We start from the raw sequence: 17,466 nt of genomic DNA on the forward strand, positions 1-17,466 counted from the left end.
AGCTGAATCAAAACAAAACTCCTGCACACGTTTATTTTGGCAGATCATTCTGTAACGATTTCTAGAGTTCTCTGTGTGTACGTGCTTGGAAAGATGTCAGCTGAAGCCAGGTGAAAATTAAGTAAAGTTTATTGTGGAAAAAGTGGTGGTAAAAATAAATATAAACTGGATGCTTGATTACATGGAACAAAACACGATAAATGGAATATTTCAGGTTAAACAGATGCAAAATAAACATGAAGAAATCCGGGTTTAAATCAAGCAGGGGAAAAATAACATACCAAAAATGAAGTGATCAGGCAGGAATGGAAACAAACTGCAAATAATAGTCCAGAAATGTAGATGTTGAACTGGCAGGGTAAGAAGTCCAGAAGCAAGGCACATGCGTTTTAGCAAACTGCAGGGAAGTCTCCAAGAAGCAAATAAGGCAGAATCTGGACAGGGTTACTGGAGAGAGCCCAGTCTCACTCCATACGGAACCGCAATGATCTGCAACTAAGTGCCTGTGAGCTGGAGTTAAATAGCAGCAGGGTGTTGGGCTCCAGGTGCACACAATCGGGTAATTACCCTGCAGAGGCAGTGTGCAACTGCCATTCAGACCTGAGGCAACAAGTGAGACCCCTAGAGGCAGGAATGAGGTAATGCAAGGCAAAACAAAACACAAATATTCCTAACAATATATACACCAAGATTTAGTTATCTCTAATAACATTCCAGATATGAACTATATATAGTAAATTATGGATAAATGAAGAGATAGTTGTTCCTAAATATATCATTAGCAATTATTAACCTGTCATATCTCTAAATTATTAGTCCATAACTATTGTAGTCATATCTTGAATTGAAGTACCACAATAATCAGCATTAAAAAGACCATCAGAGGTGATACTTCCTACCGAATCAATACTTTTAAGACCTGCAAAAAATAATAAAAATAAAAAAGAGAGATACCAGGGAGACCATGATCAATGAATATATCTATAAACATATGCATGTGGTAATTACGATAGCTACTATTAATAATTATCTACACCAGAAGGTTTTTTATCAATTATTGTGAAAAATAAAAACTGTATACCCTCTTTTTATATTTAATTGATTCTTTGGTTGTTCTTTGAATCTGTGAATACATGGAGTGTGGAATTTATGAGCGCCTCTATTAATTCTTTTTATTGGGCTAAATTTGATAGGAGTTCCGCATATCTCCTTATAGCGGCGAACGTATATTCACACTATCAGTTCCAGGTTCATCTCATTTGAGATTGATTCGTTTATAGTTCAACACAGGCGCAGCAAAAGAGGTTCTCTCTCACTTGTTTTGTACCTTGATTATCACCTGCTGGGAATACAGCTTGTGAATTGCCGCTATCACCGCCTCCCTGTCCGAGGGAGCAATCGGCAAGGCAGATTTTAGGAACCGGTGGGGTGGAGACGCCTCGAATTCCAGTTTGTACCCTTGAGATACTATTTGAAGGATCCAGGGATCCACCTGTGAGCGAGCCCACTGATCGCTGAAATTCTTGAGGCGGCCCCCCACCGTACCTGGCTCCGCCTGTGGAGCCCCACCGTCATGCGGCGGACTTGGAAGAAGAAGCGGGGGAGGACTTTTGCTCCTGGGAACCTGCTGTTTGTTGCAGCCTTTTTCCCCTACCTCTGCCTCTGGACAGAAAAGACCCGCCTTTTCCACGCTTGTTTTTCTGGGTCCGAAAGGACTGAACCTGATAAAACGGCGCCTTCTTAGGCTGTGAGGGGACATGGGGTAAAAATGCTGACTTCCCAGACGTTGCTGTGGAAACTAGGTCCGAGAGACCATCCCCAAATAATTCCTCACCCTTATAAGGCAAAACTTCCATGTGCCTTTTAGAATCTGCATCTCCTGTCCACTGGCGAGTCCATAAGCCTCTCCTAGCAGAAATGGACAATGCACTTACTTTTGATGCCAGCCGGCAGATTTCCCTCTGTGCATCTCTCATATATAAGACTGAGTCTTTGATATGGTCTATGGTTAACAGGATCGTGTCTCTGTCTAGTGTGTCAATATTCTCTGACAGTTTATCTGACCACGCAGCGGCAGCACTGCACACCCATGCTGACGCAATAGCTGGCCTAAGTATAATGCCTGAGTGTGTGTATACAGACTTCAGGATCGCCTCCTGCTTTCTATCAGCAGGTTCCTTGAGGGCGGCCGTATCCGGAGACGGTAGTGCCACCTTTTTAGACAAACGTGTGAGCGCTTTGTCCACCCTAGGGGGTGTTTCCCAACGTGACCTATCCTCTGGCGGGAAAGGGAACGCCATTAGTACCTTCTTAGGAATTACCAATTTTTTATCAGGGAAAGCCCACGCTTCTTCACACACTTCATTTAATTCATCTGATGGGGGAAAAACTACGGGTAGTTTTTTCTCCCCAAACATAATACCCTTTTTAGTGGTACCTGTATTTATATCAGAAATGTGTAACACCTCTTTCATTGCCTCAATCATGCAGTGAATGGCCTTAGTGGGCATCAGGGTAGACTCATCGTCATCGACACTGGTGTCAGTATCAGTGTCGACATCTGCGTCTGCGGTCTGATGTAGCGGGCGTTTCAGAGCCCCTGATGACCTTTGAGACGCCTGGACAGGCACGAGCTGAGAAGTCGGCTGTCCCACATTTGGCATGTCGTCAAATTTCTTATGTAAAGAGTCTATACGTGCACTCATTTCTTTCCATAAGCACATCCACTCAGGTGTCTGCCCCGCAGGGGGTGACATCCCTCCTAAAGGCATCTGCTCCGTCTCCACCTAATTATCCTCATCAAACATGTCGACACAGCCGTACCGACACACCGCACACACACACAGGGAATGCTCTAACAGAGGACAGGACCCACAAAAGCCCTTTGGGGGGACAGAGTGAGAGTATGCCAGCACACACCAGAGCGCTATATAATGCAGGGACTAACTGAGTTATGTCCCCTATAGCTGCTCTTTCTATATAACTGTATACTGCGCCTTAAATTTAGTGCCCCCCCTCTCTTTTTTACCCTTTTCTGTAGTGTAGACTGCAGGGGAGAGCCAGGGAGCTTCCTTCCAGCGGAGCTGTGAGGGAGAATTGGCGCCAGTGTGCTGAGGGAGATAGCTCCGCCCCTTTTCCGCGGACTATTCTCCCGCTTTTTTCTATATTCTGGCAGGGGTATTTTCCACATATATATCCTCTGGGGCTATATATTGTGGTATTTTTGCCAGCCAAGGTGTATTTATTGCTTCTCAGGGCGCCCCCCCCCCCAGCGCCCTGCACCCTCAGTGACCGGAGTGTGAAGTGTGTGTGAGGAGCAATGGCGCACAGCTGCAGTGCTGTGCGCTACCTTGGTGAAGACTGATGTCTTCTGCCGCCGATTTTCCGGACCCCTTCTTGCTTCTAGCTCTGTAAGGGGGACGGCGGCGCGGCTCCGGGACCGAACACCAAGGACTGGGCCTGCGGTCGATCCCTCTGGAGCTAATGGTGTCCAGTAGCCTAAGAAGCCCAAGCTGGCTGCAAGCAGGCAGGTTCGCTTCTTCTCCCCTTAGTCCCTCGCTGCAGTGAGCCTGTTGCCAGCAGGTCTCACTGAAAATAAAAACCTAATTTCTATACTTTCTCTCTAAAGGCTCAGGAGAGCCCCTAGTGTGCATCCAACCTCGGCCGGGCACGAAATCTAACTGAGGCTTGGAGGAGGGTCATGGTGGGAGGAGCCAGTGCACACCAGGTAGTCATAATTCTTTCTAGAGTGCCCAGCCTCCTTCGGAGCCCGCTATTCCCCATGGTCCTTACTGAGTTCCCAGCATCCACTAGGACGTCAGAGAAACATGGTTGTGTAGATGGCCATGGGAAGAAGTCCCCATATTTGATACCTTACACTGAAATTTGCAAATTCAACATATATTTACCTATCTCAACATATTCACAGGAACGACACAACAACGCCAGCAGGCATAGGTTCAGGTATATCGGAGTGAAGAGGACCTGGAAATTATTTTGGAGCGAGTGGAGGAATTTCCTGCAGAAGAGCAAACAACACAGGCATCCATTACAGAAAGACAACCCACTGTCCTGGAAACCCAGCATATACAAAGCATACCACCACCCCTACTGCCGACCAACTTGCAAGGTCATTAGACACTTTTAAAACAAAACAGCTTGATTTCATGGCCACCCAAAGCCAACAAATGCTCCACATGCAGGGCTACCTTAAAAATATGTGCCAGCAACTACATAAAGTAGCACACACTGAAAGAGTAGCTGAGGGTACCAGAATCCGGATGGCAACATATCTAGATACGAAGCTATCAGAAATTATTAATGCACTAAGGGCCCAAACAGATGCCATTAGGGCACAAAATGAAACAATTGGGGCCAAAACAGATGCCATAAGGTCACAAACAAATGCATTAGTTTCCCTACACACACACCTTACTGCTGAAGGCCAACCAATAATTCTGAATGCACCTTCAACTATAAGTAGTGTCTCAAGTACATCTATAAGTACCTCTCCTACTGCTACCCCACGCCGGAGTGTAAGAACAAGGGGTGGGGTCCCAAAAGAAGGCAAGTCTGCTTGCAGCGGGTCACAAAGCAAAAAATAATGTGCCTCAACATTTAAGATGAAGGATTCTGTCTTTTTTGTATTGTGTTTTTCTATATTTGTAATGTTTAAAATTTGGGACTTGTAATCTTTGTACCCAGGTGCAGGGCCGAAACTAGGATTTTCGTCACCCGGGGCAAGGCAATAGTTTGCGCCCCCCCAGAAAAAAACAAAACAACAACAGTAAAACAAACTCTGTCAGACTAAAATATCAGATTGACAGGAAATTTGAAAAAAGGAGATACTATTGGACAATATTCTCCTATGTGCATCAAATGCCCTACAGTATGCATCATATGCCCTGCCAGCGTGTTCAACTACATGATCCACTGTGTGTCTCCATACATTGCACTATATCATAACACTTCATCACTGCACTACATTCTCCCACCCACTGCACTATGGGGGTAATTCCAAGTTGATCGCAGCAGGATTTTTGATAGCAATTGGGCAAAACCATGTGCACTGCAGGGGAGGCAGATATAACATGTGCAGAAAGAGTTAGATTTGGGTGGGTTATTTTATTTCTGTGCAGGATAAATACTGGCTGCTTTATTTTTACACTGCAAATTAGATTGCAGATTGAACACACCCCACCCAAATCTAACTCTCTCTGCACATGTTATACCTGCCTCCCCTGCAGTGCACATGGCTTTGCCCAATTGCTATCAAAAATCCTGCTGCGATTAACTTGGAATTACCCCCTATATCACTATACTACATCCCCTACACGCTGAACTACATCACTACACTACATGCCCCTATGCTCTGCACTACATATCCTATATGCTACACTACATTACTACACTACATCCCCTTATATGCTACACCACATCAGTGCCCTACATGCCCCTATATACTGCAATACATTACTACACTGCATACCCTATATCAGAGGTTCTCAAACTTGGTCCTCGTGGGCCCACACAGTGCATGTTTTGCAGGTCTGCTCACAGAATCGCAAGTGAAATAATTAGCTCCACCTGTGGACCTTTTAAAATGTGTCAGTGAGTAATTAATACACCTGTGCACCTGCTGGGTTACCTGCAAAACATGCACTGTGTGGGCCCACGAGGACCGAGTTTGAGAACCTCTGCCCTATATGGTACACTACATCACTACACTACATCCCCTTATATGCTACACCACATCAGTGTACTACATGCCCCTATATACTGCAATACATTACTACACTACATACCCTATATGGTACACTACATCACTACACTACACCCCCTTATATGCTACACCGCATCAGTGTACTACATGCCCCTATATACTGAAATACATTACTACACTACATACCCTATATGGTACACTACATCACTACACTACACCCCGCTATAAGCTACACCAAATCCCCCCATCTGGGAGGCAAAGTGGAGCTTGATACTGCTAACTGAGAGCACAGTGCGCTTGTATAGCTTGTACAGTGCACTGCACGCTAGTCGCAGCACTGCATGGCAAAGAAGAGCGTTTAAGACAGTAGCCAGCATAGAAGAGATCCCAGGTACTGGAGCTCACCTGCGCTGCATTGGAGCCAGCTGTGGGCAGACAGGTGGGTCAGAGACATTGCCAAGGGTGCTGTCTGGTGCCTCACTGGAGCAGCACAGCACTGCCGGTAAAAAAAAAACCTACAAAAAAAAACCCTGTTCCTCTGTAACTTCTTGGCACCCCCTCAAATTCTGCACCTGGGGCGCATGCCCCCTTAGACCCCCCCTAGTTACGGCCCTGCCATGTGTATGCACAACAATTACTTTACAGTAAAAAGTTTTGGAAACCACACATATGCATTTTGAGTTGACTAAGTAATTTTAGCGGTACATTTGGCAAATGTAGGTTGTTTCTTACTGAAAAAAGCAAGGCCAATGTGGAAGCACGTACATAACAGAGTATGGGTTAAAATCCATGTCAATACAGGTTGAGTATCCCATATCCAAATATTCCGAAATACGGAATATTCCGAAATACGGACTTTTTGGAGTGAGAGTGAGATAGTGAAACCTTTGTTTTCTGATGGCTCAATGTACACAAACTTTGTTTAATACACAAAGTTATTAAAAATATTGTATTAAATGACCTTCAGGCTGTGTGTAGAAGGTGTATATGAAACATAAATGAATTGTGTGAATGTACACACACTTTGTTTAATGCACAAAGTTATAAAAAATATTGGCTAAAATGACCTTCAGGCTGTGTGTATAAGGTGTATATGAAACATAAATGCATTCTGTGCTTAGATTTAGGTCCCATCACCATGATATCTCATTATGGTATGCAATTATTCCAAAATACGGAAAAATCCCATATCCAAAATACCTCTCGTCCCAAGCATTTTGGATAAGGGAGACTCAACCTGTACTAACATTTAATCAATGTTTAAGATTTACATATGTAAAAACAATAACTTACCAGCATGTATGTATACAAGCAAGCAGCAGATATGGGTGAACTTCTTAGGGGTGGGCCACATTACCCTACATATTTGGAGCGGGGGGGGGGGGGGATCTATGTTAATGGACATTGATTGTAAGAAATATGGGGTTTTTTGTTTTTAAAATGAAGCAAGGAAATTCGAGCAAATTACCTGAGAAATACCGTTGTATATTCTCATTCTGAATCACATCCCACGACTGCTGCAATGCCTTCCTCTGCATAATTGTCTTGGACCAGGGCAATGTTATACAGCATGCAGCAAGCCTGGATGATCATCGCTACTTTGGCTGGTTGAAACGACTTTTCAGCACCCCAAAAGTGTGTTCCACAACATTGCGGGTGGCAATGTGTGCATCGTTATATTGGTGCTGTGAAGGGCCTTGTGGATTATGCGGAGGTGTCATGATCCACGGTAGACACCCATACCCTGAATCCCCTACAAAACATAAGTTGTGGTTGTAAATGATTAATTACAGTTGTTTTTAAGCATTTGTTACACATTAAGGTATAGTTAATTACCAGACCCTAACAGTCAGTTATTACTACACATAAGCACAATCATTAGAGGAATGTAAGTTGACTTCATGCACAAATAAGTATGTTACTGACCAAATAAGCACACCATTATGGGTCAGGGTCATGCTGCATTGTTAGACATTAAAACAGTACTTTTAAAAGGACATATTAGGAAACACATTAAAAGATAACTTGAATGTACCTACCAAGTAGCCATCCCTCAGGCATGGTGTGGTGCTGGAAGCGTTCTCAAAGGGATGAGTGACGCAGGATATAGGCACCATGGCAAGACCCTGGGTAACCTGCAACCACAATGAGAATTCTAAGGTTAGCGTCACACACCACCTGCACATTGAGGGAGTGATGCCCATGTCTGTTGACAAAGACATACCCCCTCACGTGTGGTGCCCGAATCCCAATGTGGATGCAGTCTATGGGCCCCAGCACATTAGGGAATGCTGAGAGCCAATAGAATGCCACCTTCAGGTCCTGCCACTCGGACTCAGAACTTGGGAATGTGATATATGTGCGCCACAGCTTCTTCAGGGCATATAACACTGGAGTTAAATGCCTTGAGAAAGTGGCTTGTGTAACCCCCAGCGACCAAGAGCCTGCAGACTGAGTGGTGCCTGTGGCAAAAAAGTGCAGGGCACATATTCATTTTTGCAGCCCAGACACTGCATAGTTGGCAGAGCCATATAGCTCCAAATCATGTTTCACCTGCTCATATAAGCTTAAGAGGTTTGTGCGGTTCATACGAAACATCTCCACCACCTCTTAATCTGAGAGGAAGTCCAGGTACAATCTCGCACGGTACCTACGTGAAGCAGGAAGTGGTCTGGGGACCTGGATCTGGTGCGCAGCCTGCGCCCTCCTCCTGTGCAGCTCCTCCAAACGTGCAATATCACATACACACAGCTCAACTCCTGACTGCAAAAACTCCATTGCTCAATCCCTCACAGGTGCCCTGGATAATGTAGGGGTATTTGTAAGGGTGTTTCTGATGAAAGTATGGCTCACCTGTGCAAAATGTCACCCTTTGGGTGACATGTAATAGGATGAGATTTTTAGACTTTTGAGACTTTTAGTCAAAAACAGCTGAAATCACCTGTTTTGGATGGTGGAAGTACTCCAAATCGCCTATCTCTACCTGGTCTGTTTTGTGTGCGGTTTTTAGTCAATTTTTAAGTGCGATTTCCAAAATTGCATCCTATTACATTTGCAAGTTGTATACTTTTGAATGGGAAAACATCTGGATGCGATTTGAAATGCGAAATGAAATCGACAGGTGAAAACATGCTATTTTCTCTGGGAAAAAATGCAAATTAAAGTGCAATTTGCATCCTATTACATTTGCAATTTACTCAAAACAGACGATTTTGGCCGTTTTTTGACTAAAAATCTCAAAAGTCTAAAAATCTCATCCTATTATGTCACCCTATGTATAATGCATAATTTGAACTAGAGATGAGCGGGTTCGGTTCCTCGGAATCCGAACCCCCCCGAACTTCAGCCTTTTTACACGGGTCCGAGGCAGACTCGGATCTTCCCGCCTTGCTCGGCTAACCCGAACGCGCCCGAACGTCATCATCCCGCTGTCGGATTCTCGCGAGGCTCGTATTCTATCGCGAGACTCGGATTCTATATAAGGAGCCGCGCGTCGCCGCCATTTTCACACGTGCATTGAGATTGATAGGGAGAGGACGTGGCTGGCGTCCTCTCCGTTAGAATAGATAGAGACACTTGAGTTGATTACTTAGTAATTTTGGGGAGCATTAGGAGTACTCAGAGTGCAGAGTTTTGCTGATAGTTACTAGTGACTGACCACCACCAGTTTTATTTATTATTTAATATAATCCGTTCTCTGCCTGAAAAAAAACGATACACAGTCACATACCATATCTGTGCTCAGCCTCAGTGTGCTGCATGACAATATCATCTATATGTATATCTGACTGTGCTGAGTGCTCACTGCTCACACAGCTGAATTGTGGGGGAGACTGGGGTGCAGTTATAGCAGGAGTACAGTGCACACTTTTGCTGCCAGTGTGACTGACCAGTGACCACCAGTATATTGTCTGCCTGAAAAAGTTAAACACTCCTGTGGTGTTTTTTTTTTTTATTCTATAAACGCATTCTGCTGACAGTGTCCAGCAGGTCCGTCATTCATTATATTATATAAATATTTACCTGCAGTAGTGTTATATTTTTTTTGTTCATCTCTATCATCTTTATCATCTCTATATTAGCAGACGCAGTACGGTAGTCCACGGCTGTGGCTACCTCTGTGTCGTCAGTGCTCGTCCATAATTGTATACCTACCTGTGGTGGGGGTTTTTTTTCTATCTTCTTCATACTAGTAGTTTAGGAGTCTGCTGACAGTGTCCAGCAGGTCCGTCATTATATTATATATACCTGCAGTAGTGATATATATATATATTTTTTATATCATTATCATCTCTATACTAGCAGACGCAGTACGGTAGTCCACGGCTGTAGGTACCTCTGTGTCGTCAGTCACTCATCATCCATAAGTATACTAGTATCCATCCATCTCCATTGTTTACCTGAGGTGCCTTTTAGTTGTGCCTATTAAAATATGGAGAACAAAAATGTTGAGGTTCCAAAAATAGGGAAAGATCAAGATCCACTTCCACCTCGTGCTGAAGCTGCTGCCACTAGTCATGGCCGAGACGATGAAATTCCATCAACGTCGTCTGCCAAGGCTGATGCCCAATGTCATAGTACAGAGCATGTAAAATCCAAAACACAAAATATCAGTAAAAAAAGGACTCAAAAATCTAAAATAAAATCATCGGAGGAGAAGCGTAAACTTGCCAATATGCCATTTACCACACGGAGTGGCAAGGAACGGCTGAGGCCCTGGCCTATGTTCATGGCTAGTGGTTCAGCTTCACATGAGGATGGAAGCACTCAGCCTCTCGCTAGAAAAATGAAAAGACTTAGGGGTATATGCAATTCACGGCGAATCGCGGCAAATTATCGCCGTTTTTTAATTCGACACAATTCGACAGGTGAATTCCGGCAGGTGGCTGCCGTAATTCACCATATTCAATGAAAAACGGATTCGACATTCCCGCGGGCGAAAAACGGCCAATTTGCCGGATTTTGCCGCGATTTAAAAAAATTGGAAAAAACGGGAAAAAATGGCGTGGGGTCCCCCCTCCAAAGCATAACCAGCCTCGGGCTCTTCGAGCTGGTCCTGGTTCTAAAAATGCGGGGGAAAAATTGACAGGGGATCCCCCGTATTTTTAAAACCAGCACCGGGCTCTGCGCCTGGTGCTGGTGCAAAAAATACGGGGGACAAAACGAGTAGGGGTCCCCCGTATTTTTCACACCAGCATCGGGCTCCACTAGCTGGACAGATAATGCCACAGCCGGGGGTCACTTTTATACAGTGCCCTGCGGCCGTGGCATTAAATATCCAACTAGTCACCCCTGGCCGGGGTACCCTGGGGAAGTGGGGACCCCTTCAATCAAGGGGTCCCCCCCCCCCAGCCACCCAAGGGTCAGGGGTGAAGCCCGAGGCTGTCCCCCCCATCCAATGGGCTGCGGATGGGAGGCTGATAGCCTGGAGTAAAATGTCTGAATATTGTTTTTTCCAGTAGTACTACAAGTCCCAGCAAGCCTCCCCCGCAAGCTGGTACTTGGAGAACCACAAGTACCAGCATGCGGGAGAAAAACGGGCCCGCTGGTACCTGTAGTACTACTGGAAAAAAAATACCCAAATAAAAACAGGACACACACACCGTGACAGTAAAACTTTAATTCATACGTCGACACACACATACTTACCTATGTTCACACGCCGACATCGGTCCTCTTCTCCATGTAGAATCCACGGATACCTGAAAAGAAAAGATCAATATACTCACCTCAGCCAGGGTCCAGAGATAAATCCAGGTACTTGGCAAAATAAAAAAACGCAAAGACCCGATCCTGCGGACTGAAAGGGGTCCCATATTGACATATGAGACCCCTTTCCCCGAATGAGCCGGGACCCCACGTGACTCCTGTCACTAAGGTCCCTTCAGCCAATCAGGAAGCGCTACTACGTGGCGCTCACCTGATTGGCTGTGCGCTGTCTGAACTCAGACAGCGCATCGCACAGCTCCCTCCATTATATTCAATGGTGGGAACTTTGCGGCTAGCGGTGGGGTCACCCGCCGGTCAGCGGCTGACCGCGGGTAACCCCCGCAGACGGCAAAGTTCCCACCATTGTAAGTAATGGAGAAAGCTGTGCGATGCGCTGTCACAGCACAGACAGCGCACAGCCAATCAGGTGAGCGCCACGTAGTAGCGCTTCCTGATTGGCTGAAGGGACCTTTCTGTGACAGCTGTCACGGAGAGGACTCTCAGCATTCGGGGTAAGCACTGACGTGCGGTGGGGTGAGGCAGGTGAGGCAGAGCCTTTCCTGTGATACTTTCGTTTGTGCCAGAGTTTTGACTATATAAAGTATATGGAAAATCCAAAGAATTTGTTTGAAATATCTTCTTTGCATTATTCTTATCCTTTTTATAGCCAAAACTCTGAAGTAAAAAGTTTATGGCAGGTGAGGCAGTGCCTCACCTGTGTATCCTTTCCACACATCTCTAATCAAAACTCACCAGATTTCCAGGAGTTTATAATGCTGCACCTGTGTATAATGCCCAGATGTACGCTTTGAATCATATATTGTGTGTAAATCTGGCTCTGGTGCTAGCAAGTGCCTCCTGAGCCATTTAGCTCACCGCACGTCCCTGGGGGTAAGGGGTCCCATGTGTAAGCATGGGACCCCTTTCAGTCCGTTTGGTCGGGTGTCCGGTTTGTTGTTTTTTTACAAGTACGTGGATTTATCTCTGGACCCTGGTTGAGGTGAGTATATTGATCTTTTCTTTTCAGGTATCCGTGGATTCTACATGGAGAAGAGGACCGATGTCGGCGTGTGAACATAGGTAGGTAAGTATGTGTGTGTCGACGTATGAAATAAAGTTTTACTTTCACGGTGTGTGTGTCCTGTTTTTATTTGGGTATTTTTTTCCCAGTAGTACTACAGGTACCAGCGGGCCCGTTTTTCTCCCGCATGCTGGTACTTGTGGTTCTCCAAGTACCAGCTTGCGGGGGAGGCTTGCTGGGACTTGTAGTACTACTGGAAAAAACAATATTCAGACATTTTACTCCAGGCTATCAGCCTCCCATCCGCAGCCCATTGGATGGGGGGGACAGCCTCGGGCTTCACCCCTGGCCCTTGGGTGGCTGGGGGGGGACCCCTTGATTGAAGGGGTCCCCACTTCCCCAGGGTACCCCGGCCAGAGGTGACTAGTTGGATATTTAATGCCACGGCCGCAGGGCACTGTATAAAAGTGACCCCCGGCTGTGGCATTATCTGTCCAGCTAGTGGAGCCCGATGCTGGTGTGAAAAATACGGGGGACCCCTACTCGTTTTGTCCCCCGTATTTTTTGCACCAGCACCAGGCGCAGAGCCCGGTGCTGGTTTTAAAAATACGGGGGATCCCCTGTACAATTTTTTCCCCGCATTTTTAGAAGCAGGACCAGCTCGAAGAGCCTGAGGCTGGTTATGCTTTGGAGGGGGGACCCCACGCAATTTTTTTCAGGGATTTTACCATCCATCTATAAAAAAATAAAATAAAATAAAAATATATTATTTTAAAAAATATATAAATATTACTTGTGCCTCCAAAAAAGACAAACCAAGTACCTAATCCCTTCTAATATAAATAGATCTGATATTACCAAGAAAAAAAAAAAAAAAAAAAAACATGTTTTAATTTTTTTTTATTGGTTTCACCCTCCAAAGTGTGGCGGATTGGGCCAGGTGTTTGTGTCGGCCACTTGGGTCGCTTAGCTTAGCCATCCAGCGACCTCGGTGCAAATTTTAGGACTAAAAATAATATTGTGAGGTGTGAGGTGTTCAGAATAGACTGAAAATAAGTGGAAAATATGGTTATTGAGGTTAATAATACTTTGGGATCAAAATGACCCCCAAATTCTATGATTTAAGCTGTTTTTTAGGGTTTTTTGAAAAAAACACCCAAATCCAAAACACACCCGAATCCGACAAAAAAAATTCGGAGAGGTTTTGCCAAAACGCGTTCGAACCCAAAACACGGCCGCGGAACCGAACCCAAAACCAAAACACAAAACCCGAAAAATTTCCGGTGCACATCTCTAATTTGAACTGACAGCACTACAATGTGGCATAATATGAATTTGGAGGGACCTTGATCTGAAGGGTACCAGTCAAGTCTGCCCTGTAATGTGGACAGCATTTTTATTAGGGGACAAATTGTAATGCCAAAATTTACCAGATAGATGAACCAAATTTGTTTAACCCTAATGTACATACTGCAGAATGAAAGCAAAGGTATTAGGGGAGGTGAGGCTAATGTGAGAAGGCCGAAGTCTCTGTATACAAGTATGGTCTATCACTTGACAGCTCCAAGCCCATGCAGGCAGGCAGGCTAATCAAGAGAAACGTTTATATCTGATACTATGTGATATTATAACACTAAAATGATCCAGCTATGTCTAACTCAGCAGTTTAAATCTAAACAGGCATTTAATTTCAAATGAAATCGTGATGATAACAAGCAACAAAAATTGGGTGAAGACAAGACAACATTCTGGAAAGGACTAGGCCAATTGACTGCTAGCTACTCACAGGCTGACGTTGTCCCTCCACTTGAGCTACATTCCACAAATGCAACTGAACGGAAAATAATATGGTAGAAAAGGAACTTTAATAAGTGATCATTGATGATTGCAGAGTGTGTACACCTACTGGCAGGGGAATATACCATATTAAAAGATGCTTAATAATATTTTTCTTTTATTCGTTTAGGTGTCTGTGGGGGGGGGGTTCAGGTTACGGGAGATCTTTATTCAGTTTGACATTTTAAAAAGTGGTTCAGCCATGAGGTCTATTCTAAATAAACCCAACCATTGTATTTCTGCAGTGACAGGATCTTAGGACATAATAAGCATTGATCTCCCAAGTCAGTCTTATTATCACATAAGCGGACACAGATAACAAGGATGTATGCAGCAGGAAGGGACATTTCTGAAGGGATGCTGCAAATGGTGCCATGGCAGAATATGAATATGGTTGAGAAATAGCTCAAAGGGGGGCAGAAATTATCAGTGGACTGCAGAGCGACATTTAGGAATCTCCTATACAGTCTGCATTTTCCACATATACTGTACATACTGTACCCTCCATTAAGTCCGCATCTGCCACATTTACTGTACATACCCTCCATCAAGTCCAACTGTAAATGTGTGGTCAAAGTAAACTATACCCACAATTTTCTATTTGTCCTAACCAGGGCCGGACTGCCCATCTGGCAGTTCTGCCAAATGCCAGAAGGGCCGATGGACTGGTCTGGTCACACAGAGAACCGGAAAGGGCGGGCACAGTGCAGCCTCCAGCTCTCTGGTCTGGCCCACGTCCTTCCCCCACCGCCCCCTGAAGTATGTGACTCCATGAAAATGGGGGCATGCCGCAAGTCCATGCCCCCCTGACACATGGCACTCGTCCATGTGCCACGCTGCATGCACCCACCTGATTTTCGGCACCAGCACGTCCCTGGACGGTCCTAACCATGCTTGCGTATTCATTCAGAGCATGTCCCTTTTCTGAAGGCTGCACTCTGTGGTTGAAGAAACGTGGGACTGCCTCATGAATATTGAGGTATAACTGTGTAAATCAAAGCAGATAAATAAAAATTGTTATAGTGCTCTAATTTACTCTTAAGCTGGCCATACACTGGAATGAATTTAGGCATGAATGCACAATTTGGACTCCTCGATTGATGCATCGTGTGCACATTGTGCATTATTTGGGCATGATTCCGATTTGATGCGAGGTCCTGTGGGTCAAATATATCCTATGATCATACGTGTAGCCCATATTATCTGTCGGGATTGTATGCACAGCGTATCATGTCTTATGCACATACAATGCATCCTTTGATGGATCGTTCGATCGGTGTCGAGTGTATGCTTTTTGTGAGTCATACGATGGATCATGAGATGATCCATCGTATAGGTGCATGATGGGTCGTAAGATCGTATGCACATCGTGTGGCATAAAAACACCAAATCATGAGTCCGGGACTAACATCTGACGCTGGTCATTCTAATGTATGGCCAGCATTATATATATATGCTGGCTGGTCATTCTAATGTATGGCCAGCATTACTTATTTTTTTATCCTGCAGGAGAAATTGAATTGGCAAGTGTGCTGGCGTGGCAACGTGTCATCATGGACCTGCCCCTGCCTCTACTGTATATAGCTGTGGTATAATTATGGTTTGGAGCATTGGGTAGCTGGGCCAAGGTGATGTGATTCACTGTTACTAACATAGCAGGTTCCTGTTCCTCCCATTACTAGGGAAGCAGGTGGGAAGCAGGAGAGTGTGCTGCTTTTTCAGGAGACTGGGAGTATGACCAATATTCTGTCAGGATGTGGGATGGTGGCAAGTATGTTTTGTCTATTTTGCAGAACACAGAAAGAACTGTATAATCATTAAAAAGAAACCTCATTATTGTTATATTGGAAATCCAATCGTTATAGGAATTACATTCTCTCCCATTCCTTCTTTAATGGCAGAAGCCAAACAGGACCATAGGGTCACCATAGGGTTCATACTGTACAGCCATGCATGCAACAGTGCCTGTAGGAGAAGGTTCAGATTCTTTTGCTTTTTGCAAGCTGTGGGGGCTGGTTCTGTGTCAGATGCAAAGTGGCTGTATTTGCAGGATCCCAAATGTACTACTTTATGCTAATATGAGACTACATTCAGCTAATGCGAGGCTACGTGCACCTGCAAAGCGTTCTGCAGAGCCACCCAATGATTTTACAGCAGATGCCGGAGTTATCATAATTAGTATTAGCGCAAAGCTTTAGCTACAGTACATACCCATGAAACTACCATGTCAAACCAACAAGTCAGGGCGGGTCCTTGTAATCACACCGTAGCTGCCCAGTTCCCGTCATGACAAACCCAATTCATGGAATGACAGATCCAGACAAGTTCTGTCCAACTTAGAGTAGGACGAACATAGGCAAAAATGATAAAATTTGCAACTGCTCATGTGCTGTGTGCAAAATCTCACCATGTGCACCCACCGAGATCCAGGGCCGGCGACAGGAGGGGGGTCAAAGGGGACATCTGTACCGGGCCCAAGGATCAGAGGGGCAAAAGTATATGCCACCTAGTGTCTGGCAGGGATGTGAGCCGTCTTGTCCAAATAGGGCAATGAGCTGCAGGCAGTGTGGATGCAGCCTCTTAGTGACAGGAGCCTCTCAGACATAGTGACTGTGAGGTACGGGTGTGCACCAACTCTAGAGGGTCCAGCTCTGTTCCAGGCAATTACAGGACATGGCAGAAGCTCCGCTGGCTAGGATTCCCATGCCCTGTGCCAGCCGCTTCAGGTGGAGAGTGAGGGCCGCATGGTTCCTGCTGTGCAGTGCTTGGATCTGGATTTTGGGGAGTGCAGCGCAGGCGAGTCTCACCCTGGCATAAGAGTGGATTGGTGAGGGGATACAGGGCTTTGGGATGGGGGAGCCGGGAATGCAGCATGGAATTATTGGGGAGAGACAGACTGTGGGATGTGTGGGGGAGGAAGGAGATATTTATATATGTGTATACTGTAGATAAATATATATACAGTTGATTATATAGCGCAGCAAACTCTGTTACACTTTAATATATATATATATATATATATATATATATACTGAGGAGGCCCCAGAGATATCATTGTACCGAGCCCCTGGATTTCTGTTGCCGTCCCTGCAGAGATCCATCTGATTCAGAATCTAATTTACATTATGGAGTCAGTTAAGTGACAACTGGAATACAGACCCCTGAGAGAACTCACCTA

The sequence above is a fragment of the Pseudophryne corroboree genome, chromosome 3 (assembly GCF_028390025.1).
Source record: "Pseudophryne corroboree isolate aPseCor3 chromosome 3, aPseCor3.hap2, whole genome shotgun sequence".
Classification (NCBI taxonomy): domain Eukaryota; kingdom Metazoa; phylum Chordata; class Amphibia; order Anura; family Myobatrachidae; genus Pseudophryne; species Pseudophryne corroboree.